At 42.1% G+C, this 26,460-nt stretch overlaps 1 protein-coding gene across 3 annotated transcripts in view; it reads right to left on the bottom strand.

Moving 5' to 3' along the window:
- The window catches only part of LOC132824384 (oxysterol-binding protein-related protein 8-like), a 135,379-nt gene that overhangs the window by 71,661 nt on the left and 37,258 nt on the right, over positions 1-26,460 (bottom strand). The gene's annotated exons all lie outside the window — the stretch shown is intronic.

The following is a 26,460-nucleotide window of genomic DNA, read 5'->3' as shown; positions in this document are numbered from 1 at the left end:
GTTGACTTTATGAAAACAAATAGTTGGATAATCATAGGCACAGCCCAACAATTGATCACAAGATGACATGATTATGAGGTATTGATTTGAAAGACATGGATTGAGAGCCCAGGCCCTTTTGCACAGAATCCCTACAGTGTGAAAGCAGGCCATTCAGCCCATCAAGTCTGCACTGACCCTTCAAAGAGTATCTCACCCAAACCCTGCATTTTCCATGGCTAACCCATCTAATCTGCACATCTTTGGAGTGTGGGAGGAAACCGGAGCATCTGGAGGAAGCCCATGCAGACACGGGGAGAATGTGCAAACAGACAGTCATCCAAAGTTGGATTATACCTGGCTCCCTGGCACCAAGGCATCAGTGCTACCCCCAGAGCCACTGTGCCACCCATATTTCAGAATGCCACCCAGGTTAAACACAGAAGAGATCATCTGGGAATAAGTCAAATGATAGTAACCAATTGAAGAAATGCTTTGATTTAAAGCATCTAGAATTATTCTGAAAAAAAAAGACAGAAATAAAGATTCCCACGTTTGAGACCAAGGGAAAGAATTAGTTTAAAAACAAACAGTGTGATGTACTGGATCTCATTATAGTGAAGATACAGAAGATATGACAGCAAGATTAAGTAGGGTGATATGTTTTGAGTTGATAAGAACAAAGAACAAAAAGCGTTCAGTGGAGCCAATACGAAACAGTATTGATAAAGGTTACAGATAATGGTTGCGATGGACAGAGACAGATTGGACACTAGATGTTCAATTTCTGCCAGAAGTTGTTAGAAATCTACTGGCAAACTTCAAGCTGGTCAGCATGTAAACGGAAAGCATGTCCACAATGCCTGTTTTGTGATAACACCCCGCCAGTGCAAGGTGCAATATTACTCCCCACAGATAAGATGGTACACCTGTCCATCCCAATCTTTTCCACATACTTAGCTAGGGTGTGCTACAGGAGAATCTCCTCAAAGGATATTCGCCAGGCACTAGCCTAATTAATATGCTAACAATGGAAAAAAAAGTGAATGGGAATGAAATTTCACTCAATATTACTTCAACGCAGGAATGCAGGAAAGGTATCCAGGAGTCCTCTGCAACCCTTAACCTCACCAGTAACATTAGCGTAATCTGCATTATTTGTAAACCTTTATGCTCACAATCAATATACATCTCTCCAACTGAGGATGCATTCGCGAGGTAGGCTGTACTCCCAGGCTACTCTGCACACCTTACTCTACAACACAGCATTATGGTCAGTGTGAACAGCAGTCTGGACAACCAAAAAGGTGCCTTTCTGCTGTCAATTTCCATTAGTGAAAAACTACCATTTCACCCATTACTCTAAGCAATTCCAAATTCTCGTTGTGACTTGTCTATCAAGACCATTTGGGATCTATCTAGTGGGAAGACTTAGTAATATAGAAGACATTTGAACTGCAGATTGATTCACTGACATAATCTTTAAAGGATTGTGTACAGAAGTGTTACTCAATTTCACAGTTGGATACACCCGACTGTTTCATACAAAGGGTAGTGGAAATCTGGAACTCACTCCTCAATAAAGCTGTTCAGACTAAGTCAAAAGAAATTTTTAAATAGTGCAACCAGCAGACTTTTGTAGAGTAGAGCATTTACAGATTATGGAACTAAGGTGGGATAAGTGGAGTTATGTTACAGGTCTGTCAGGATGCAAGCGACAGGCCCTCTGCCACTGGTGGGGTACAGAGCTGATGGTCAATAGTTCTACAAGACAGCACAGCCACCCAAGACGACGTCTCACTTCAAAGCAATTAATCCCAATGTTAAATTGTTGGCATATCAGCAGTTGGGATTATGAACATGCTTTCTACAGATTTTTAAGTGGGGGTAGCAGAGACCACAGCCCTCTACAAAATCCAGTCCAGTCTGAGTCTGCAAACCACTAACACAGTGGTGCTTTAAAATTCAAGCGGGGAAAACATGAGGTCAGCATCGCATCGTTGAAAAGTTGGATGTGTATTGATGCCAAAGACTCAATTAACAAGTTACTGATTACAGCTGCACAGTCAAGGAAGAGGATGCCAAGTGTCTTGGATCAGTCTTCCAACAACAATAATCTGAGCTCAATTAACACCTTAAAAATGGGAAAATGTTCCCAGATCCCTCAAAACAAAAAGTGGAGGGACAAAACGAGATGTGCAGCAGTTGGCGGAAGAAGTAGGTTTGCTAATCAAAACTTTAATCAAAGAAGCCGCAGACAGGCAGACACACTATCTTGAGCTGTTCTCATGTAGCTTGCAGCTTGTAGCTGCTGAGTAACACCAGGTGCACCTGGAGAACCATCGATGTTTTGAAAGACTCTCTGGCCTGCTCAACACTTGTGGGACTTCCAGTGCAGAGGGTTTTCCACAACCAACTGTTGCACAATAGCATATTCCAAGATCCAGGACCATGGGCAGAAGGACCCACTCTAGCTTGGGGTTATTGCTGGAGACGCACAACGGTGAACTGTTGTTGTCTAAGACCTTTCAGTCACAGTGCACCAAGGGGCTGGACACTGGAACCCCTTGGACTGTAAGCCTTCTCAAAAATGTACATACAGAATCAAGAATATTGAAAATGTATTCAGGCACCTCAGAGGAGTTGAATGGGATGCAGGGAATTTTCTTTCATAACCACTGCACTTTCTGTCATCTTCAATTTGAAATGTTTGCCCTGGAGGTGTCTGTAATGGAATGCATTTCGTAACATTAAGTTTGCTCCAGTTGTGTTCAGTGGAACATGCTGTTTACAGCCAAGTTGAATTAAATTTCAAATTGTCTAATATTCATGTCAAAATATTTTGCAAAATCTGTAGAAGGAAGTTTATGAATAAAGCATGTTTTCAGAGGAGGAGAAAAGGGCAAAGTACTACAATGCATGTAGCTCATTCTAGTTTCTCAGTTTGGCTGCTGTACAGAGAGAAAAATGAAAGGAGGAATTTGACAAACTATGAATAAAAAGTTTTAAGTGAATTTAAATAAAAACAAAATGATTCTGCTCATCATTACTGGAGAAATTCTGAAATCAGTATTGAACCTGACCCCAGAGTTGCAATATCTATTCTCTCATAGCTTCCACAGGTAGGTCTGACTGAGTTGGGTTCTCCCCCCTCACAGATCAGACTGGAATTAAATCTTCACGTCTGCTTGCTCAATCTAATCTCATTAACATTTAATTTATAAATTACTGCAAAAGGCCACTTTGTTTGCAGATCATTGACAGTATCTACAGATGTTGGTTAAGGGTTGTGAAAATCCTGCCACGGTCTACACCTATAAACTAATTAGGGAGAATATGAACATGTGGAGACTCCATATGATTAAATGCACAAATACACCACTCATCCAGAACAGGGTGAAGGACTACATGAGGAAACAAATAGGCAAGCTTTATGGTTTTGCAAAGTTACAACAGCTCAAATGATGCTTTATCTCCAAGACTGCCAATATTCCATTGCTGATTTTTCACTGAAACACAGTCCTCAGACCCATGAGAATTCTATCAGTTCAGCCCACCCAGCCACTTCTAAAGGTTTGGTCGAGAACCTGTTATTCTATCAAATAACTTCTTTTTAAAAAGAGAAAAAAATCATAGCCAAAGCCTACTGGAGTTCTGTCAGAATCAGTGCACCATGGTTAAACAAAGGACCGAGCCTCTGCTCCTGAGAATACTCATTGCCTCTCACCAAAGAGTTTGTTGCGCAGAGTGTGATACATCCAAGCAATGCCATCAAACTACAGAGAAGTCCGTCTGCCAACAGCACAGAACAACCTTCTTTGGAAGGTCAGGAAGGAAGAGACCATACCTTCTGTCCCTTGCTACATCGTTTGGAATACTGGACAATTTGGTTTGGCAGGTTTTAAATTCATTTAGTTTCTTCTGAAGGTACATTCACAAGACTGGAGTAATCACAGCTGAAAATGTGTTGCTGGAAAGTGCAGGTCAGGCAGCATCCAAGGAGCAGGAGAATCGACGTTTTGGGCATAAGCCCTTCTTCAGGAGACAAGCTCTTGCAAGTGTAAAATGTCACATTTACAGCTTTCTGCTGCACATGGACCTCTTCCAGTACTGAGGGTAGGTTGATCAGGTCCAGCCAAGTGAACATCACATGGCTGCTGATCTCCACTAGCAAGACAAGTGCCCAGATTGCAATTGCTAAAACAGAAAATAAACCTGAAGCACAATATCGAAAACATTTTATGCAAGGTGCTGCTCCCTGCAGATGCAGGTACATTTATTACCTTGACTTTACAAAACAAGCCTCAGGGCATCTTGTATTGCTGCACTGACAGGCCGTGTGTCACTATTCAGACTCAAACTACTCAGGCTTAAACCAAGCAATGACTGGGAAAGCCAACATTGAATGCAGGTAAAAGGGACAATGCCAAAACACAACTAACTTGACGCATGCCTCTTGTGAACCAAATGTCAACCAGAGTAATCAAATCTGAACATGTTGAGGGTGATAATTAGAAGCTTTGGTTATTAGAGGCCTTTGAAGACTGAGATGAAGCATTGATCGGCTTTCGCACGATTTGAGGAAGCAGGCAAGTGGGGTTCACATATGGAGCATTCCCTCTGAATTTTGTAGGCGATAGTGGGTCTTAGAACAGTTTTAGTTCTTGGAATAGCATTTATAATTTGATCTCATCACATGCTCCCTATATTCCAAGCTTGAATCATCTTGTGTGGTAAACATTACTACAACAATCATTCAGTATTGCCAAACTTCAAATTCAATTCGTGCCCTTGTACAGACTTCCCAATTCCAATGCATTTGTAACTAGCCTGTTATGTGACCCTTCATAAATCTGAGATCATCCAAAACTCTGATGCTGGTGTCCTTACTCACACCAAATCCTCTCTATCAACCTTGGGGTCGCTGACCTATGCTAGCTTCCTGGTCAAGCAACCTTTGCTTTTAAAATTCTCACCCTTGCAGATTCTTCCAAGGCCTCGAATCCTCCAATCTTTTTCAACTACAAAAACCTTTTAGATATCTGCTTATCTACTTTTGGCCTTGACTATCGTAGAACATTAAACAGTACAGGCCCTTTTCCCCCTCGATGTTGTGCTGACTTTTCATCCTACTCTAAGATCAAACTAACCTACATCTTAGTATCATCCACCTGCTGATCCAAGAGTTGCTGAAATGTCCCTAATGTATCCCTGATTTTAACACTCCACCACAGATTGCATTGCCTTCAGCAACCCTGGTTCTAGGTTCTGCAATACCCAGCCAAAACCCCTTAAGAACGTCTTACTCAAAAGACACTCCTTAAAACATAAATCGCCAATGATCGAGATTTTGACCAAATGTCATCTTATTTCACTCGATGATTAATTTTGCTTTATTAGATGTCTGAGAAGTCTATTGGGGCATTTTATCACATGGGCAGCATTGTTGGTTTTTCTCAAATGTGTCAACTTTCAGATGAGATGTTAAATTATAGCTCCATTGGTGCTTGAACCAAAAAATAAAGTCCTATAGCAGTATTCAAAAGTAGTGTTCCCTCTGGCTTTCTAAGCAATATTTATGCTTCAAACTATGCCACTAAAACGGATTATCTGGTCATTCATCTCATTGCAGTTTGAATACCTTTATGCGTACAAAGAAGCTGCTGTGTTAGTTAGTGATCACAATAGCTGAGGAAAGGTAATGAGCCTTTACAGATGAAAGCACAGGACAGATAGGGAAAAAAAAGAGGAGAAAATAGAATGAAAGACAAAATGCAGAATTTATGAGGGAGTCCATCTAGAACAGAAGCACATGACTTTCATTTTGTCTCAAGTGAATTCAGGATTCTAGTTCCCACTATACAGACATCACACTTCCAGTAGCAAATCAAACAAACTTGCCAGATTCAATAAAGGCTGATGGCTGGGGAAATAAACAAATGAAGAAAACATACAGAAAGAGACTTGTAGATGAAGGGAAAAGGTACAACATAGAGGGAGACAGAGACAGAGACAAAGTGGAACTAAGGTGCAGTAGGGCAAACAGGGTCAGAGACACAAAACTATAGGGAGTTACAGAAATAGAAAATATGTTAGACTCCAGTGGATCGGAAAACACTGCAAAAGACCAGCTATGGCAGCAAGGGATAAAAATGTTAAACAAAACAAAAACATAGAAACAATCCAATACAGCTGGACTCAAGAGAAGAAAAGATTGATATATATTGTTAGAATACCACTGCATCACAGGAGGCAATACATTCTATGATTGGCAGAATATTTGACTTGGTCAAGAGAAGCTTTTATCCAGTGAATTAACTTCCTTATTCTGTATCAGATTTCACAACTAACATCGTATTTCAGTCTTGCAAGGAGATGTCACTGAATGTGACCACTGAGTGTGGCCTGGATCAATATCGGAGACTGCACCTGGCTTATTGTGCTGGGATCCCTCGAGTACAGGCTATTCCCCTTCATTCGGCTGAAGCTCACTCACAACTGCGTCAAGCGTTTTGGTTTTGTGTCGGAGCAAAATGGTACAGATGATAGTAGTAATAGAACCAAAACAGAAGGTGCTGGAGAAACTCAGTAGGTGTGGCAACATCTTCAGAGAGAAAAACAGTTAACATTTTGAGTGCAGTGACTCTCCGAACTGTTCTGATGGAGAGACACTGGACTCAAAACGTTAACTTGGTTTGTCTCTCAAAAGATGCTGTCAAACCTGCTGAGTTTCTTCAGCAATCTCTCTTTATTTCTGATCTCCAGCATCCACAGATCTTTATTTTTAGTTTGGCAGCAATATAAGCCGGTTTTCTCTGGCTGATGGTTTCAATGAAAGCTAGGGCTTCTGTGAGCATCCTGGTAGTCTCAGGGAGCATGCAGTATCCCAGCCAGCAGAAAGCCAAGAAATGAAGCCTGGACCATATTAGGAGTTGGTGTGTGTTCTTACAGCAACATTTTAATGATAGTGGATGCAAGTTTGCTCACTGAGCTGGAAGGTTCGTTTTCAGATGTTTTATCACCATACTAGGTGACATCAGTGAGTCTCTGGTGAAGCACTAATGTTAGGTCTCACTTTGCGTTTGTGTTTAGGTTTCCTTCGGTTGTTGATGTCAGTTCCCGTTCTTTTTCTCAGAGGGTGGTAGATGGGGTCCAAATCAATGTACTTGTTGGTAGAGTTCTGGTTGGAATGCCATGCTTCTAGGAATTCTCGTGCATTTCTCGGTTTGGCTTGTTCTAGAATGGATGTGTTGTCCCAGCCAAAGTTATGTCTTTTTCCTGGGGTGGGGGAGTCCAGAACTAAAGGGAATAGGCTTAGGGCGAGAGGGTAAAGATATAAAAGAGACCCAAGGGACAACTTTTGCACACAGAAGGTGGTGTGTGTGTGTGTGTGTGTGTGTGTGTGTGTGTGTGTGTGTGTGTGTGTGTGTGTGGGGAATGGGCTGCCAGAGGAAGTGATGGAGGCTGGTACAATTGCAGCCTTTAAAAGGCATCTGGATAGGTGTATGAATAGGAAGGATTTGGAGGGATATGGACTGGGTTGGGATATCTGGTCGACATGGATGAGTTGGACTGAAGGACCCGTTTCCATGCTGTACGTCTCTATGACTCTAAGAGCTTTGGTTTCTCCGTCGCCATTGGTGTCAGATCACATGCAGAGTATTCTGTGTTGTGGTGTTGCACATCTGCAGAGCAGAATTGTTCACCAGACTCTCTGGCAGAGATAGTACTTAGTTTGGAGAGATAACAATTAAATGCGCTGTACAGGGAGTAAACAGCTGTATCCCCAATTCTGGTAGCAATAGCTCCAGGAAATCTTTGAAGTGATCTTCCCCCTTCCCCCATTACATTGGCATACCAAAGGCTTCTGTGCTCATATTCACCCAGCAGGTAATCATTCGCCAGTCTATGACTAACACATTCAGAATAGAAAAAATGCAAGCAGTTTTAGAATTACCTCTGACACTCATCCTTAGAAGACTGTGATGAAATGATAGGTTTATGTTAATAGTCATTCTCATTTCATTTCCGGTTTTGATGCAAGTGTAGGTACCATAGCAGGAGCACCCAACTAAATAAGTGATTCGAATCTTGCCCTCTTCCTATTATGTTTCCTACAATGAACAATAAGCTACTCTGTCCTCATTATTCATCTTCACAGTCAGCTTTTTAAATAGGACTTTGCTCGTGATAATTTTAGTAATATAGATGCAGGAAGATGGCATTCTGATGAGGCTTGCTCACAATCTGAACTTCAGAAATATAAAGTCATCTTAGAACTTTGAACACAAGTAAAACCTTCTGAACGTTGTGTGGAATTTGACGAAAGAATATGATTGCACAAAGGTAGAAATTTTTTCAGCTATATGACAGTGGCTTTAGAGAGTTGCAAAACGTTGAATGTGGATGATGGGTCTTCTGTCCGACATGAGCCCCTGTGTACATTATCTGGGCAGAGGACTGGAGTCTGGCATCAATTACCCAACCTTCGGTGGTGTGTAGTTAACCATCAGCAATTAAATGTCTACCAAGAGGTCAATTGGTGACACTTGGGATCTTTAAATATCTAAAAAAGTCTTCCAAGTGAATCCCCTGACACGGCTCATTCACCTTGACCAACAACTCCTCCCTCTCCCCCAAGTGGAGCCACTGACCAGCCAGAGTTTCAAGCACTACCTCTGACCTTCTGATGCGCACAGCCCACAGGCTGATTGTAAACACAGCAAAGTGATCTGTGATTTATTGGCAAGCTGAAGAATGTTCATGCAGGCAAGTGGCCAAACAGGATCAGGTTTTGTTTAAAATTTAAGGGAGTAAGATTGCACCCAATGTTCATTCACAGATTGAATTGTTGGAACAAAAATTTATTCCCTTCTCTCCTGAAGGTGCTGACAGAAATTAACACTGCAAGAATTATAGATTAGATTTCCTAGTGTGGAAACAGGCTCTTCAGTCCAACAAGTCCAACCTATCCTCTGAAGAGTAACCCACCCAGGCCCATTTCCCTCAGACTGTGGGCAATTTAGCATGGCCAATTCACCTGACCTGCACATCTTTGCACTGTGCGAGGAAACCTGAGCACCTGGAGGAAACCCACGTAGACACAAATAATGTGCAAACTCCAGACAGACAGTCGCCCAAGGCTGGAATCAAACCGGGTCCCTGGCACTGTGAGGCAGCAGTGCTAACCACTGAGCCATCGTGCTGCCCGGTGAGGATATTTATGAGTAATGAGAGATATGGAACTGGGTTTTTTTTTTAAACGTATGGATACAAATTGAAATCTGTATCTTGCTGAAGTTGTTACTGTTCTATGTACACCCAGTCAATACGTGGTAGGACAATACTCATGATGTTGGCCTTATCCTACATGCATACACACGGTTTATTTTCCACCCCCCCACCCCCGTAGGAATCACATTAATAACTGGAATCTGAATTGTTACTCTCTGTCATTCACAGGAGCTGAGATTCATTTTATGTTAACACTCATCACGGTTCAGAGACTTGAGCTGAGCACTTTCTGACCAGTACAGTTCAGTTATGCACCAGGTGCCCACACAAAATGCACAGTAAGTGGGTGGTGGTGGAATGCAATGCAATTTCAAAAGATTAAAGAAATAAAAGGAACAGCCTCTTCCTCCCTCAGACTTACGAATAGCCTCTTGTATATTAAAGCTGATTTTTCTCTGCACCTTCTCTGCCGATCTAACCCTTTCTTCAGCATTCTGTTCCATTACCCTGAAGTACTTATGTACACAAAACACTACTTTTCACTGTACCTCTGTGTGACAATAATAGATCAAATCAATTGTTTGTTTGTCTGTATTATTCCTCTGCCTTTTTGATTTCTTAACTTCAGTACAATGTGAAGAACAGGCTGAACAAAAAGTATACAGGACCGTGCATTTGTAGCTGAAGAAATATGAAAGAAAGAGAGATCTGTAATCAGAATGGTAATGCTAAGATAGAAAATAGTCACAAAAAAGTGATACTGCAGATTTAGTTAGTAAGAACAGTTAAATGATTTGCTCAGTAAAACAGGCAGGCAGTCAATGTTTGCATAGTCTGACTGCTTAGAAATCTCCCACCATAACCAGAAAGACTTCCCCTCTCCCATGAAATGGTCAAAGATCTACTGTATTTATTAAAGGGCAACCAATTGTTCATCTCTATCAGATGCAATAAAGTGATTTGATCATTTGAGATTCCTTGTGCGTCCAACTGTTGCTCTCTCTCTTTCGGCTCCATTTCCACCCAATGTTTACTCCTTATACCTTCTCCCCACCCTGCGTAAAAAGCAACTTTTTCCACACTACAATCAGTTCTGATGAAGAGTCACTGCAACTGATAATTTACCCTAATTTCTCTCTACAAATGTTGCCTGACCTTTTCCAGGAATTTCTGTTTTCACTTCAATCATTTGAAATTTGGGTATTATCTTAATAATCATGAAAAGTAACAGACCAGTCCAAGAGATACGTGGTACTTTGTTATGAACTACAACAATCGAAAAGGCTAAGCTATTATCATCATCCTCTGGCTGAACTCTCTGAAGCTGCAATTAATACCCCCTTAATAGGGAAAGGAATTAAATGGCACAACGTTCAAATGCTTAAACAAATTTTACTATAGCCACCAGTGCTTATTGGAGACGTCAGTGTTAAAGGGATTTGCTTGATATAAGTGATGAACAGTAAAACCAAGAAATGCAGATTGATGACATTCCAACATAATACGAGAGAGTAAGCGGGCCTGTCACAACCTTGGGTCTGCTCCACCATTCAGTAATGCATTCGCTGAACCTCTACTACACCAACCTCACTGACCCGCCTTATTTTAGTTCCCCAGGTTTCCTGCATGCCCCCCAAAACAAATCTTAATCTTGAACATAACCATTGACTAGGGAGGAGCAAGTTACTGCAGATGTTGGAATCTGTACTGAAAACAAATGCTGGACCTCATAGCAGGTCAGGCAGCATCCATGGAGAGCAAGCTAATGTTTCGAATCTAGATGTCTCTTCATCAGAGCTGAAGTGAAAGGTGGTGGGGACAACATTTATGCTACATCTGGGAGTTGGGGGGGTGGGGGAAAGATTGGGGGTTATGGGTAGAGTGCTGGGGAAGAAAAGACGTTGATAGTTCAGATTAAGTAATCTGAATGTGAGGATGGCAGACCAATGGAGTGTCTAACCACCAGACCTGAAAGAACAGAGTCCCACGGGACAGTGGGGAATGGAAGAGAGGACCATGGTCATGGATTCCAAAAAATTCACAACCCTCTCACTAAAAGAATCCTTCCTCATCTCAATCCTGGGACTCTAACTCCTAGATTTAGTTTCTCTCAGCACAAACTCTGCCAGGTTTCATTGACATCACTTCTCATTCTGCTAAAGTCGAACGAATATGGGACCTTTCAACTCCACCTCTCTGAAGCCAGGTCTATCATCCCAGAAATCAGTCTGGGGAAAACTTTTTCTTTGCTCCTCTTCCAAGTTAATTAGATATCAAAACAAAATCCTTTGCTCATAAAGCACTTTCAAAATATAGAAACATCCCAAATCCCTTGATGGGAGCACTACTGAAGAAAGTATGTCATCAAAATATCAAGAGATATTAGGTCAGATACCCAAAGGTTTGATCAAAGAGCTCTTGTTTTACGGAACATGGTAAAGGGATAAGGTTAGACAGTAAGGCATAGAACTGTAGAGAGAGAATTCCAAAACTTATGGCCTAGGCAACTAGGAGGCTACAAATGTTTGATTGATTAAAAGTGAGGATGAAGCACTAAATTAGGAGCAATGCAGACATTTTGAAGCATTGTGGGCATGGAAGAGATTAGAGATAAAGGTGAGGCCATGGAGGGATTTGGAAACACATGGTGGGAATTATAAAATAAAAACTTTGTTAATTGAAGCTAACGTGGGACAAAATGCACAGGGCTGATCAGGTAATGGGACTTTCTGATAATTCACACAAGGGTAGCAGATTGTGCAGAAGTAGAGTGGGAGACTGCAGCAGTGCACTGGCATAGTTGCACCTCAGGAGGTTTCACCCAGACGAGAACTGAGGTGGGCAAACCCAGGCGATGTTACAGAAATGGAAATAGGCAATTTAGTGAGGACATCAATAAAAGGTCAGAAATTCATCTCAGAATTGAACGTGATCGTCAGATTGCAAACAGATTCAGCCAAAGAGGAACAGAGTTGGAAGGTAGCCTGAGAGTTTAAACCAGGAAACGAAACAACTTCAGTCTTCCAAACATTTAACGAAGTAAATTTTCTCATCAAGTACTGGAAATTGGATAAATACCCCGATACTTTAGGAACAGTGAAACAGTCAAGGTAGATGATGGTGACGTAGATCTTGGTCCTATTAGTGTACATGTTCAAACCATTTCTGTGGTTTTTGGATGATGATTCAGGGTGGCAGCTTATAGTTGATAAATAGAATGAGGCCAAGAATAGATCTCTGGGGACACCAAAAATAATGGTGCAGCAGCAGGAAGCAAAACCATTGCAAGTGATTATCCTGCCATATTTAGAAAGGATGGAATTTTTTTCTTTTGCTTGGATGCATGCATCCCTGGGTAAGACCGGCATTTGTTAATTGTTCTTAATTGCCCTTGAACTGAATTGCTAACTAGGACGTTTCAGAGGGTAGTTAAGAATCACACTGCATTTGGTCTGGAGTCACAGTGTGGTGCTGGTAAAGCACAGCAGGTCAGGCAGCATCCGAGGAACAGAAGAATCGACGTTTCGGGCATATTCCCTTCTGAAGGGTTTATGCCCGAAATGGCAATTCTCCTGCTCCTCGGATGTTGCCTGACCTGCTGTGCTTTTCCAGCACCACACACTCTACTCTCCAGCATCTGCAGTCCCCACTTTCTCGTGGAGTTACGTACAGGACAGAGCACAGAAGACTTTCTTTCTCTAAGGGCATTGGTGTACCAGATGTGTTCATATGACAATAGATATTAATTGCAAAGACAATATTTCTGAGACCAGTTATTAATTTCAGACTTAGTTTTATTATTTGAATGTAATCTGCACTAGCTGTCAATAGCTGAATTTGAATCCTTGTCCATACAGCATGACTTTGGCCCTGTGGTTTATTTGTTCAGTTGAGAACAGTCCTGGCTCTTGTTCCTAAGCAAAACTCCTCATTAAGATGATCAAAACCATTTACAGTACTCAAGGGGTGATCTTGGGAAAGCACTATACTACTGCAGTGAGACCTCCTTGGTCAACTGTTCAGGCAAACTGAAATAAAGGCTGACAGAGTTAGTGCCTTTTAATTGCTTGCTGTATCAGCATGCTCACTTTCTGCAATTCATATCTAGGAATACACAAATCTCTCCATATTAGCATTCAGCAATTTGTCCTTTTCAGAAATATTTCACGCTTTGAGAAATAATTCCACACTCTCAGATTACATTCTATTTTTCATCTGCTTGACTAACGACTTAGCCAATGTTAGTTGAGCCGCAGTTCCCGGCCCTAAAAACTGTATCATGGCATAATTTCCTCACCTTTCCTATCCATGTAGGACTTCATCCAGCATTTCAAGTCTTTAAGATGCCTGAATGCTTTAAATTGTGCTTTTAAAATATTCTAAATTTTCATCACTTCATATGTCTAGGCAGTAAGCTCTGGAATTCTCTCCACATCTCTCTTTCTTCATTAAAGATGACCCTACTTCTTTGACTTACTCTCCGTTCCCCTTATCTGATTAGGTATCAAATTCGATTTGATCATATTCTTCTGAATTCACCTGCGACAGTTTACTGGACTAAAGGTTACGATATAAATGTAATTTGTTGTTGAGTGTCACAACAATAAAACCAATCCCAACAATGAATGTGCACAGTCTCTACTGCTCAGCCACTATTTCATGTGCTTCTGATACAAATACAGTAAGTCTGGTTCAGGTTGTTACATTTTAAGTCACTATTTTCAGGGAATAATAAGATTATTATTCATGTTGCATCACAAGAACCTCGTTTTAGCATTTTTCCCAACAGAGTCTGATGTACGATTATTCTGAGTGGTCTCTCCTCTACCCGACTGAGCTGCAGCTGACTTTCCCTCTTGCAAACCCTTCCAGTCACTGCTGACCTTGTCTCTCGTTGATCCTCCCGCTCATCATTTCTCCTACTTGGTCTCTCCTTTGCAACTAAAAGCTGCTCTTCCTCCTTCTTGTCACTCCTGTCATGAGCCCTTGCTCACAGAAAGATTTGGAAGAGGAAAGCACTTAGAGGGAGGGTCAGGAAATAGGATGCACAGCCACCAGAACTGGTGGTGACTGGAAGGGTCAGGCAACAGGACAGGCTGCAAGCTAGAGAGCTGGGAAGAAAAGTGATAAGTAGGAAATATTAACTCTATTTATATTTTTAAATTTATTTTTAAAAAGTTATTTCATTCATGAATATCAGATTTCTGCATTTTGCAGGGTATAACATTTTAATGTTTGTTTGCTGAACAGAAATGTCCTGCAGATCCTTGCTGAAGCTTTTACATTAACTGTAACAAGAAAATCTGATTCAATTTTTGGGAATGCAACTAGAATGGTAGTTAAGGACTCACTATAGTGGCAGATTGCTTCAGTACCGCATGTACTCACTCAGCTCCTGCATACCAGGTACATGGTGTGTAGTGCAAGTCAAAAGATATTTTGGAAACATTTCAAGTTGCCTGAAACCAGCAGATTTTTTCAAAACAATAAACAAAGGATTAATTAATTACAGTGATGGTATTTCACCAAAATAAGAAAAGGTTTTCTGAATTTCAACTTCTGTATTCTAAGTAGCACCTTTGTAATTGACTTGCACAGTGATGGATAATTATCTGGTACAAACAATTGCCCACCACTGGCGTGAGCTGTATAAGGGATGGGGAGTGTTCTACACAAAACAGATTCAGTTTAAAAGGGCCCTAACCAAGTGCCCAGCTTCTGTTATGTGAATCCAGGCAGATGGGGAAATCTGCAATCAATAAAATCTAGAATTGAAAGCTGTTCTGGTGGAGACAATCTAACCAATGCCAGTTGTTGTAAAAACCCACCTGGTTCACTAACGTCCCTGAGGGAAAGAAATCTGCTATTATCTGGTCTGTTCCAGATGATACTCCAGACCCACAACAATATGAATGATTCTTATCTCCTTCCAAAATGGTACTTTTAAAAGAATGTATTCAATCATGGGATGAGGGTGTCGATGGCTAGGCCAGCATTTATTGCCTATGCCTGGCTGCCCAGAGGGCAGTTATAAGTCAGCCACATTGCTGTGGGTCTGGAGCCACGAGTAGGCCAGACCAGGTAAGGGCAGCAGATTTCCTTCCCTGATGGATATTAATGAACGAGATATCTTCCTGACAATGGGGGCAGCACAGTGGTCAGCACTGCTGCCTCACAGAGCCAGGGACCCTGGTTCAATTAGAGTCTTGGGTGATTATCTGTAAGGAATTTTCACATTCTTCCTGTGTCTGCGTGGGTTTCCTCCAAGAGCTCTGGTTTCCTTCCACAGTCCAAAGATATGTAGGTTGGATTAATTGGCATTGCTAAATTGCCCATAACATTCAGGGATGCATGGGTTAGGTGCATTAGTCAGGGGAAATGTAAAGTAAAAGAGTAGGGGAATAGGTCTGCGATACTCTGAGGGTCAGTGTAGACTTGTTGGGCCAAATGGCCTATTTCCACTGTTGGGATTCTATGAAAAGCTGGCAGAGTATCCCAATTGTAGGAACACAACAATCAAGACCTTCATCTCCTCCCCTACTCACCCATTGTACTCTATGCTACTTTCTCCCCACCCCCACCCTCTTCTAGCTTATCTCTCCACGCTTCAGGCTCACTGCCTTTATTCCTGATGAAGGGCTTTTGCCTGAAATGTCGATTTCACTGCACTTTGGATGCTGCCTGAACTGCTGTGCTCTTCCAGCACCACTGATCCAGAATCAAGAACAATCCTCCCAACATGCGCAGGTTCCAACAAGTGGAACAGATTGTGATCAGGGCCAGAAAACCCGATCAGTCATTCACTCCCATTGTCCAGGAAGAGAGAGATCAAATGCAGCAAAACCCTCCTCACCTAACACCCAATGATCATCTAACTCAAAGTGTACACTGTAGAGTTTTAAAATATTCTTGATTGAGATGAAAGCATTGATGGCAACGCCAGTATTTATTGCCTATCCCTTAATGCCCCTTGAAGCCTTGCTCATAGTGGGTTGACAGCCATGTGGGGTTATTTGCTGGACCGTTAATCCATAAACCCAGAAAATGTTCCGAGGACCTGGGTTCGAATCCCACCACGGCAGATGGTGGAATTTGAATTGAATAAAAATCTGGAATTAAGAGTCTAACGATGACCATGAAACCATTGTTGATTGGCAGGGGAAAAAAAAGTCATCTGGTTCACTAATCTCTTTTCGGGAAGGAAACTGCCATCCATACATGGTTTGGCCTACATGTTACTCCAGACCCACAGCAATGTGGTTGACTCTCGACTGCCCTCTGGAATGGGAATTAGGGATGGGAAATAAATCATGGCTCAGCCATCAATTTCCTCATCCAATGAACGAATAAATAAAGAAGAAATGCCACTTCAGAAGGAGCCAAGAATCATACACATTACAGTCTACACCAGATCTGGTAATGAGATCAGATTTCCTTTCCTCAGGGACATGAGTGAACCAGATGAGTTTTCTTTATAGCAACTGACAGTATCACCACCAGACCAGCTTTCAATTCTAGATTTTATCGATGCAAATTTCACCATCTACCCTTGTGGGATGTGAGCACTTGCCTGGGGGTCTGGATTATTAGTCCTGTGACATTACCACAGAAGTACCAGAGCTCTCTCTGAGGAGAGGCTGTGACATTTGTATGACCCTAACACAATAGAGAATGCACCTCAAATATCAGGGAAGCTCAGTGTCTCATTCCTTTCCTACAATGTCAACATGGAAAGTGAGGAGTGAATATGTCAGTACCAGTTTAACTATTCCCAGATTCTCAATGCCAAAGAAAACTTCAGGGAGGCTGATGGGCCTCGAGCTAGTGAGGGTAGGAGTAGGAGAATAGAGCAGACGAATGCATGGCTAAGGAGCTGGTGGATGGGATAAGGTTTCACATTTTTGGAACACTGGAATCTCTTCTGGAATAGAAGTGACCTGTACAGGACGGATTGCACCTGAATTGGAAGGGGACTAATATACTGGCAGGAGATTTGCTAGGGCTGCTCAGGTTGGGGGTGCAGGCCGAGGGGGAAAGAAAGTGTTGGGACCCAGGGAAATAGAGAGGAAAGAGATCAATCTGAAATTACTACACTTGAGCAAAGAAACAAGTCAAACAAACACTCAGGGCAGGCAAGGACAAAGCAGAGAACAAGATACGACTGTTAAATTAAGCTGATTTCTTTCAATGCAAAAGGCCCATCAGGAAAAGCAGATGAACTCAGGGCATGTTAGGAACATGGGGCTGGGATGTCATATCAATTACAGAAACTTGGCTCAGGGATGGAAAGGATAGGCAACCTATTGTTCCAGGATACAAATGCTGCAGGAAGGACAGAAAGGGAGGCAAGAGAAGAGGGGGAGTGGTGTTTTGGATAAGGGATAGCATTACAGCTATACTGAGGGAGGATATTCCCGGAAATACATCCAGGGAAGTTATTTGGGTGGAACTGAGAAATAAGAAAGGGATGATCACCTTATTGGGATTGTATTATAAACCCCCTAATAGTCAGAGGGATATTGAGAAACAAATTTGTAAGGAGATCTCAGTTGTCTGAAAGAACAACAGTGTGGTTACGGTAAGGGATTTTAACTTTCCAAACATAGACTGCCATAGTGTTAAGGGTTTAGATGGAGAGGAATTTGTTAGGCATGTACAAGAAAACTTTCTGATTCAGTATGTGGATATACCCATGAGAACTTGATCTACTCTTGGGAAATAAGGGAGGGCAGGTGACTGAGGTGTCAGTGGGGGAGCACTTTGGGGACAGTGACCATAGTTCTATCAGTTTTAAAATAGTGATGGAAAAGGATATACCAGATCTAAAAGTTGAAGTTCTAAATTGGAGAAAGTCCAATTTTGATGGTCTTAGGCAATAATTTTCAAAAGCTGATTGGGGGCAGATGTTCACAGGTAAAAGGGACAGCTGGAAAATGGGAAGCCTTCAGAAACAAGATAATGAGAGTCCAGAGGCAGTATATTCCTGTCAGGGTGAAAGAGAAGGTTGGTAGATATAGGGAATGCTGGATAACTAAAGAAATTGAGGGTTTGGTTAAGAAAAAGAAGGAAGCATATGTCAGGTATAGACAGGATAGATCGAGTGAATCCTTAGAAGAGTATAATGGCAGTAGGAGTATACTTATGAGGGAAATTGGGAGGGCAAAACAGGACATGAGATAGCTTTGGCAAATAGAGTTAAAAGGAGAATCCAAAGGGTTTTTACAAACACATTAAGGACAAAAGGGTAACTAAGGAGAGAATAGGGCCCCTCAAAAGATCAGCAAGGTGGCCTTTGTATGGAACCGCAGGAAACGGGGAGGTACTAAACAAGTATTTTGCATCAGTGTTTACTGTGGAAAAGGATATGGAAGATATAGAATGTAGAGAAATAGATGGTGACATCTTGAAAATGCCCATATTACAGAGGAGGAAGTGCTGGATGCCTTGAAACAAATTAGTAGTAAATAATTCCCCAGGACTTGATCAGGTGTAACCTCGAACTCTGTGGGAAGCTAGAGAAGTGATTGCTGGGCCTCTTGCTGAGATATTTGTATCATCGATAGTCACAGGTGAAATGCCAGAAGACTGGAGGTTGGCTAATGTGGTGCCACTATTTAAGAAAGGTGGTAAGAACAAGCCAGGGAACTATAGACCAGTGAGCCGGACATCGGTGGTGGGCAAGTTGTTGGAGGGAATCCTGAGGGACAAGATGTACACGTATTTGGAAAGGCAAGGACTGATTAGGGATACTGGATCAGTGGTGCTGGAAGAGCACAGCAGTTCAGGCAGCATCCAACAAGCAGTGAAATCGACGTTTCGGGCAAAAGCCCTTCATCAGGAATAAAGGCAGTGAGCTGGAAGCATGGAGAGATAAGCTAGAGGAGGGTGGGGTGGGGAGAGAGTAGCATAGAGTACAATGGGTGAGTGGGGGAGGAGATGAAGGTGATAGGTCAGGGAGGAGAGGATGGAGTGGATAGGTGGAAAAGAAGATAGGCAGGTTGGACAAGTCATGGTGACAGTGCTGAGCTGGAAGTTTGAAACTAAGAGGAGGTGGGGGAAGGGGAAATGAGGAAGCTGTTGAAGTCCACATTGATGCCCTGGGGTTGAAGTGTTCCGAGGCGGAAGATGAGGCGTTCTTCCTCCAGGCATCTGGTGGTGAGGGAGCAGCGGTGAAGGTGGCCCAGGACCTCCATGTCCTCGGCAGAGTGGGAGGGGGAGTTGAAATGTTGGGCCACGGGGCGGTGTGGTTGATTGGTGCGGGTATCTTAGAGATGTCCCCTAAAGCGCTCTGCTAGGAGGCGCCCAGTCTCCCCAATGTAGAGGAGACCGCATCGGGAGCAATGGATACAATAAATGATATTAGTGGATGTGCAGGTAAAACTTTGGTGGATGTGGAAGGCTCCTTTAGGGCCTTGGATAGAGGTGAAGGAGGTGGTATGGGCACAGGTTTTACAGTTCCTGCGGTGGCAGGGGAAAGTGCCAGGATGGGAGGGTGGGTCGTGGACCTGACCAGGTAGTCACGGAGGGAACGGTCTTCGCGGATGTGCGTCTCAAACTTAATCGAGTTTATTGAAGAAGTAATAAAGAGCGTTGATGAGGGCAGAGCAGTAGTCGTGATCTATATGGACTTCAGTAAGGCGTTCGACAAGGTTCCTCATGGGAGGCTGGTTAGAAAGGTTAGATCTCATGGAATACAGGGAGAACTAGCCATATGGATACAGAACTGGCTCAAAAGGTAGAAGACAGAGGGTGGTGGTGGAGGGTTGTTTTTCAGACTGGAGGCCTGTGACCACTGGAGTGCCACAAGGATCAGTGCTGGGTCGACTACTTTTCTTCATTTATATAAATGATTTGGATGTGAGCATAAGAGGTAATAATTAGTAAGTTTGCAGATGACACCAAAAATTGGAGGTGTAGTGGACAACAAAGGAGGTTATTTTGGATTACAATGGGATCTTGATCAGATGAGCCAACGGGCTGAGAAGTGGCAGATGGAGTTTAATCTAGAAAAATGTGTGGCGCTGCACTGTAGGAAAGCAAATTTTAGCAGAACTTATACACTTAATGGTAAGGTCCTGGGGAGTGTTGCTGAACAAAAAGACCTTGGAGTGCAGGTTCATAGTTCCTTGAAATAGAGTCGCATGTAGATAAGATCGTGAAGGCGGCGTTTGGTATGCTTTCCTTTTGGGGTCAGAGTAGAGAATACAGGAGTTGGGAGGTCATGTTGCGGCTGTACAGGACATTGGCTAGGCCATTGTTGGAATATTGCGTGTAATTCTGGTCTCCTTCCTATCGGAAGGATGCTGTGAAATCTGAAAGGGTTCAGAAAAGATTTAGAAGGATGTTGCCAGTGTTGGAAGATTTGAACTATAGGGAGAGGTTGAATAGGCTGGGGCTGTTTTCCCTGGATCGGAGGCAGTATGGTAGCTCGTAGTTAGCATTGCTGCCTCATAGAGCCAGGGACCCTGGTTCGATTCCAACATCAGGCAACTGAATGTGGAGTTTGCACATTTTCCCAGTGTCTGCGGGGGGTTCCCTCTGGGTGCTCCAGTTTCCTCCCACAGTCCAAAGATGTGCAGGTTAGGTGAATTGGCCATGCTAAATTGCTCATTGTGTTCAGAGGTATTTATGTTAGGTGCATCAGTCAGGGATTATGTTAGGTGCATTAGTAAAGTAATAGGGTCGAGGAATGGGTCTAGGTGGGATACTCTTCAGAGGGTCAGTGTGGACTTGTTGGGCCAAATGGCCTGTTTCCACACTAGGGATTCTATGATTCTTATAGAGGTTTATAAAATCATGAGGGGCATGGATAGGGTAAATAGACAAGGACTTTTCCCGAGGCTGGGGGAGTCCAGAACTAGAAGGGCATAGGTTTAGGGTGAGAGGGGAAAGATTTAAGAGATTTAAAAGAGACCTATGGGCCAAATGCTGGCAAATGGGACTAGATTATGTTTGGATATCTGGTCGGCATGAACGAGTTGGACCAAAGAGTCTGTTTCCATGCTGTATATTTCCATGACTCTGACTCATGAGTAAATGGCTGGAGTATATGACTTGTCCTTTGTAATTACAAGTTAAAATTATGCTACTTCTGGATTTGTGGGCAGATCAGCAACACCAGTTTGACCTTGTACTGTGAACTGTGAACCTGCTTTGTTACTTCACAACTCTCATTATACATCCATCCCTCCATCCTCATATTTTTCTATCATAGCATCACAGAGTGATACAGCATGGAAACTGATCCTTCGGTCCAACTAGCCCATGCCAACCATGATCTCAAACCAAATTATTCCTACGTGCCCTCCAAACGTTTCCAATACATATACTCATCCAAACATCTTTTAAATGTTGTAACTGCACCCACAAGCAGCACTCCCTCTGGCAGCTCAATCCACACACACGTACCATTGTGTGAAAAATTGCCCCTCATGTCCTTTTTAACATCCTTCTCCTCTCACCTTAAAAATATGCCCCGTAATTTTGAACACCCCACGCTAGGGAAAAGACCCTTGCTATTCACCTTATCTATGCCCATCATGATTTTGTAAAGCTCCATAAGGTCACACCAAGGCCACATTTGATTGTGTGTGGCTGGAATCAATGGAATTGGAGGAAAATTCTTATTTAGTTGGAATCATACTTAGCACATAGAGGGATGACTGTGGTTGTTGTCAGTCATCTCAGCTTAGGACATGTATTCAAGATTTTCTCAGGGTACTATCCTTAGCCTAACCACCTTCAGCTGTTTCATCAATGTCCTTCCCTCAATCAAAAAGGTCTGAAATGGACATGTTCAACACTATTTATGACTCCACAGATATTGAAGCAGTCCATGGTTAAATGCAACAAGATTTGGACAATATCCAGGTTTCAGCTGAAGTGACCACTAACATTCACACTGCATAAAGCACCATGCAATGACCATCTCCAATAAGAGACAATCTAATCACTGCCCTTTCACAGTCAATGGTGTTACCATCACTAAATCCCCTACTAATCAACATCCTGTGGGTTATCATTTACCAGAAACTCAACTGTACTTGCTACATAAACACAGTAGCTACAAGGGCAGGTCAGATGCTCAAAATTCATTAAAGATCTTTAACCTTCCAAAACCATCGCCCCTTTCATCTGGAAGGATAGTTGCAGCAGGTATACAAGAACACCAACTACAAGTTTCCCTCTAAGCCTCATGCCATTATGACTTGGAAATATATCCCCATTCCTTCAGTATTCGAGTCAAAATGGTGGGTTTCCTCCCTAAGGGCATTGTGGGTCTACGTACAGCACATGGACTGCAGTGGTTCAAGAAGGCAGCTCACCATCACCATGTACAGCTAGGGATGGACCATAGCGATGCTCTTATTCCAAGAAGAAAAATTTAAGTTAAAATGTTCAGGAATGGGGATTGGTGGATTCAGATATTTTGCTGTGTTCTCAGCAATTCTATTGAGTGTGTGACCAGGATGGTGAAGTACCTGGTGTGTTTATACAGTTGGTTTAACAGAATTGTCACTGTACTTCAGCCCCTCTCCACAGTAGATATCAGTGAAATTATATATTATCACAATCGATTACATCAGTGCTATCTATTCTTTTCTCCTGCCCAAACTTCTCTTCAATTATGAAGTGGCCTGTCTTTACATCTCCCTTCTGCTTTTACTATACCTGCTAATATCTTCAAAGCTAAATTAGATATTGCTTTCAAGTTAGACTTGGATTAAACCTTACATTTCCGCAAAGCTCTTTGATGCTTCACATTAAATACATTTACTTTTAACGGAATACAATTTTGCCCACAAAGTGCTACTCCCTTTCATCTGTCTTCACCTGGGCCGCACACAAACCCTTCACACTCTTCACACAGAATTAGCTTCACACAACAGAAAGGGGGCTTGGAGAAACCGGGTGAAATGTAGCCATACTGCAAGGTCCCAGTGGAGTTTAGGATGCTGAGAGTAACATCACAGGCAGAACAATTACACACAGCCTTGGGAAAAAAAAGCTTAAAGCTGTAGACATCACACCCTATTTTCTTTCCTTTATTATTTCCGTTTAATTCTCCTACACATGCACATTTGTCAAAGACAGTAAAATTCGAAAGGATTCTGTGTGGGCAGAATACTCCTGCAATATTTAATGACCCAGCAGTGTTGGTCAATGTGACTCTGAATGATGTTGAAGCAGACTTGGTTTATCAGTTTGGAAAACCTGGAGGAGCTGCTGATGGGGATGGGTGCAGATTGGTAAGCTACTGCATTGTTCAATGGCCTGCTAACAAAGGGCTCAAGCTGCAAGTGGGTGTTGGTGCCCACTCAGTTTCTTCATTCATGAAGGCGTCGGTGTTACCCAGTTGAAGCTTTTCATTCAACTGTAGCTTTGTGTTCTGCTGCAGAGTAAACAACAGTCCCCACTATAATATGGGCCAATCTCAATGAACTGTACCAGAATAATGCTCTGGCTATTGAGTACCAGCCAGCACCACAGTGCTAGGAGACCAGTTAACAACTCAAGATGAATCACTACTGGTTCACCTTGGTCAGTAGTTTGTTGCATTTTGAACTGATCAATTTTTCTTTAGCTTTTTTAAAAATTTAATATGTAAAAACATTATCTTCATAAAAACAAACAAGCTTCCATTTAGATCTGCAACTGCTGAAATGATATGCACCTTATGGGAGATCATACTGGACACTACAGTTCTGGTCTCCATATCTAAGGAGATTGCTGCCTTTGAGGGGACACAAGGTTCATAGATTGATCTTGGGGATAAATGGGCTGCTGTACGAGGAGAGATTGATTAAATGGGGCTAGAATCTCAGAGGCTGAGCCAAATAAGAGGTAATCATTTTGAAACATAAAATCCTGGAGAATGCGTGACAGGATAAAATAGCCGTTTCTCCTAGCTATCGTAAATAGCCTCAAGATGCAGGTCAATTACTTTTGTGATCCAGATTAAAATAGTCGTTTGCACTCAAAGGGAACAAGGTATGTTCAGTCCTAAGATGGCAGGACTGATGTAAGACGACAGACCGCACCGCTTAAGACTATATTGATTTGAATTTAGATGAGGGGGGGGCTTCTCATAGAAACCTATAACATTCTAAAAGGATAGAATGTGGGTAAATTCTAAATGACTGGGGTGTCCAGAACACAAATTCAAAAATCTTTAAACACATAGTAAAAGTATAACCCCATTAATCTCCAAACACTCATTTCTAAATTGAAGTGAAGTGAAGTATAACAGCTTTCATATAATACCCAGAACACTTTCCTGGCACCATACCCAAAATAGCACTCAGACACAATACTCACACCAGAATCACTCTCACTTTGAAAGGTTTAAATTGCTGTGACTTCAATGTTCAGATTGGAACTGCAAATAGCTCTAGGAAGATGCTATCACACAGCTGCTTAAATCTACTCAATGCAGAGTACTGCCTTTAGAATTTTATCCCAACATTTCTGGTTTGGGACTAACCCTGAAGCTTCACTGTCAGGTAACCAAGTTCAGTAGATAGCCTTGCATTCTCAGGGACACTAATCTACACAGCTATCCTATTCCAAGGACTTCACAAGACTGCCCTACTCAAAGTAAAAACTGAAACCCAAAAATCTTCCTCTTCAAGCCAATCACGTTTCCTTTATCTTAACCAAGTTCCATAAGTCTCTATCAAATCTTGAGGTCTCATTGTTTACCATGCTGAGTCACAAAACAATTCCAATTAAACAGAAGTCCATAAGTGGTGCACACAAACTCACTCACTCTAAAGCCAGGCCTCAAGTAAGTCACCATAGCTACAGAAATACTTACAAATTAATCATTAACTTCAAACACACAGAAAATGCACCAGTTACTAACTCAACAACCAGAAACTGCACCTAAGTAATTTTAAAAAATATTTATAAATCCCCAAGTTTACATGATGTGGAAAAAGACCAGAGTTAATGGTTACTTTAAGGTTGATTATGTAGGTACCCAGATCAATATTGGCATCCTTGCTCTTCCTGTCAAAGAATAATTTCAAAAACTTACAGATGATATGAAACTTGGAAGCATTGTAAAACATTGAGAATAGTGCAAACTTCAAAAGACAAGTTGGTAGAACGGTCAGACAAGCAGTAGACAAAAAAATTAATGCAGAGAAGTTTGCATGCCATGATTCACCTTTGTGGGGAAAAACAAAATAAATGGTATAATTCCAAAGGGGGCACAGGAGCAAAGGGACCCTGGTGCACATATCACTAAGCATTGAAAGTCACGGAGCAGGTTAATAATACTAGACCTTTTAAAGAGGGATATTGGGTAAAACAGCAAGGAGTTTATAAACTTGTTTGGCCTTAACTGGAGTCTGTATCCGGTTCTGGTTGCCATACTTTAGAAAAAATGTGCAAGCATTCAAGCTAGGAAGATTCATGAGAATAGCTCTAGCGATGAGGATGCACTAAGATTGCAGAAGGTGCAACCACTTTTCCAGTAGAAGGTTCAAAGCAGATTTGATAGAAGGTGCAAATATCTTGATGAATCTAGACTGAGTAATAGGAAAACATTGTTCCCATTGGACTTAGAACAAGAGGGCACAAGCTTAAGTTAATTAGCAAACCAAGCAATGGCAACACAAGTACATGCCTTTCTGCAAAGCAAGTGTTTGGAGCGTCAGTGTATTGCACGATCGTTTGGTGGAGAAAGGCCTAGTTGAGGTATTCAAGAGAAAATGGTATTACCCATCTAAAAAGATGAATGTGCAGGGCTGCAGAGAGAGGTCCCTTGGTAAATTAGTCTTTTGGAGATCCAGCATAGATACAATGGTCTAAATGGGCTACTCCTTTTATGCTGTAACTATTCTGTGATATTATGGAGACACGCAAGATGTTGAGGGCTTGATGTAGTTGGTGATCAGAGGGGTATGCAGAACTAGGGGACACAAGTTTAAAAATTCTGGGTCTCCCATTTAGAGTCACTGAGGAAGAATTCCTCATCTCAGATCTCAAACTATTTTCTCCCCAGAGGCAGTGGAGGAAATGGCCTGGTGGTATTATCGTTGGATTGTTAATCCAGAGATGCAGGTAATGTTCTGAGCAACCGATTCAAATCCCACCATGGCAGAATTTAATAAACAAGAGGCTGGGCCATCGAACATATTCGAGACTTAGATGGATTATGGATGTACAAGGGAATCGAGTGAGTTAAGGCCATAATCAGGTCAAGATGGATCTTATTAAACGGTAGAGTAGACTTAAAAG

This window comes from Hemiscyllium ocellatum, chromosome 18, assembly GCF_020745735.1.
Source record: "Hemiscyllium ocellatum isolate sHemOce1 chromosome 18, sHemOce1.pat.X.cur, whole genome shotgun sequence".
Lineage (NCBI taxonomy): Eukaryota > Metazoa > Chordata > Chondrichthyes > Orectolobiformes > Hemiscylliidae > Hemiscyllium > Hemiscyllium ocellatum.
The sequence above is the reverse complement of the archived record's forward strand: the minus strand, read 5'-3'. Positions and strand labels throughout refer to the sequence as shown.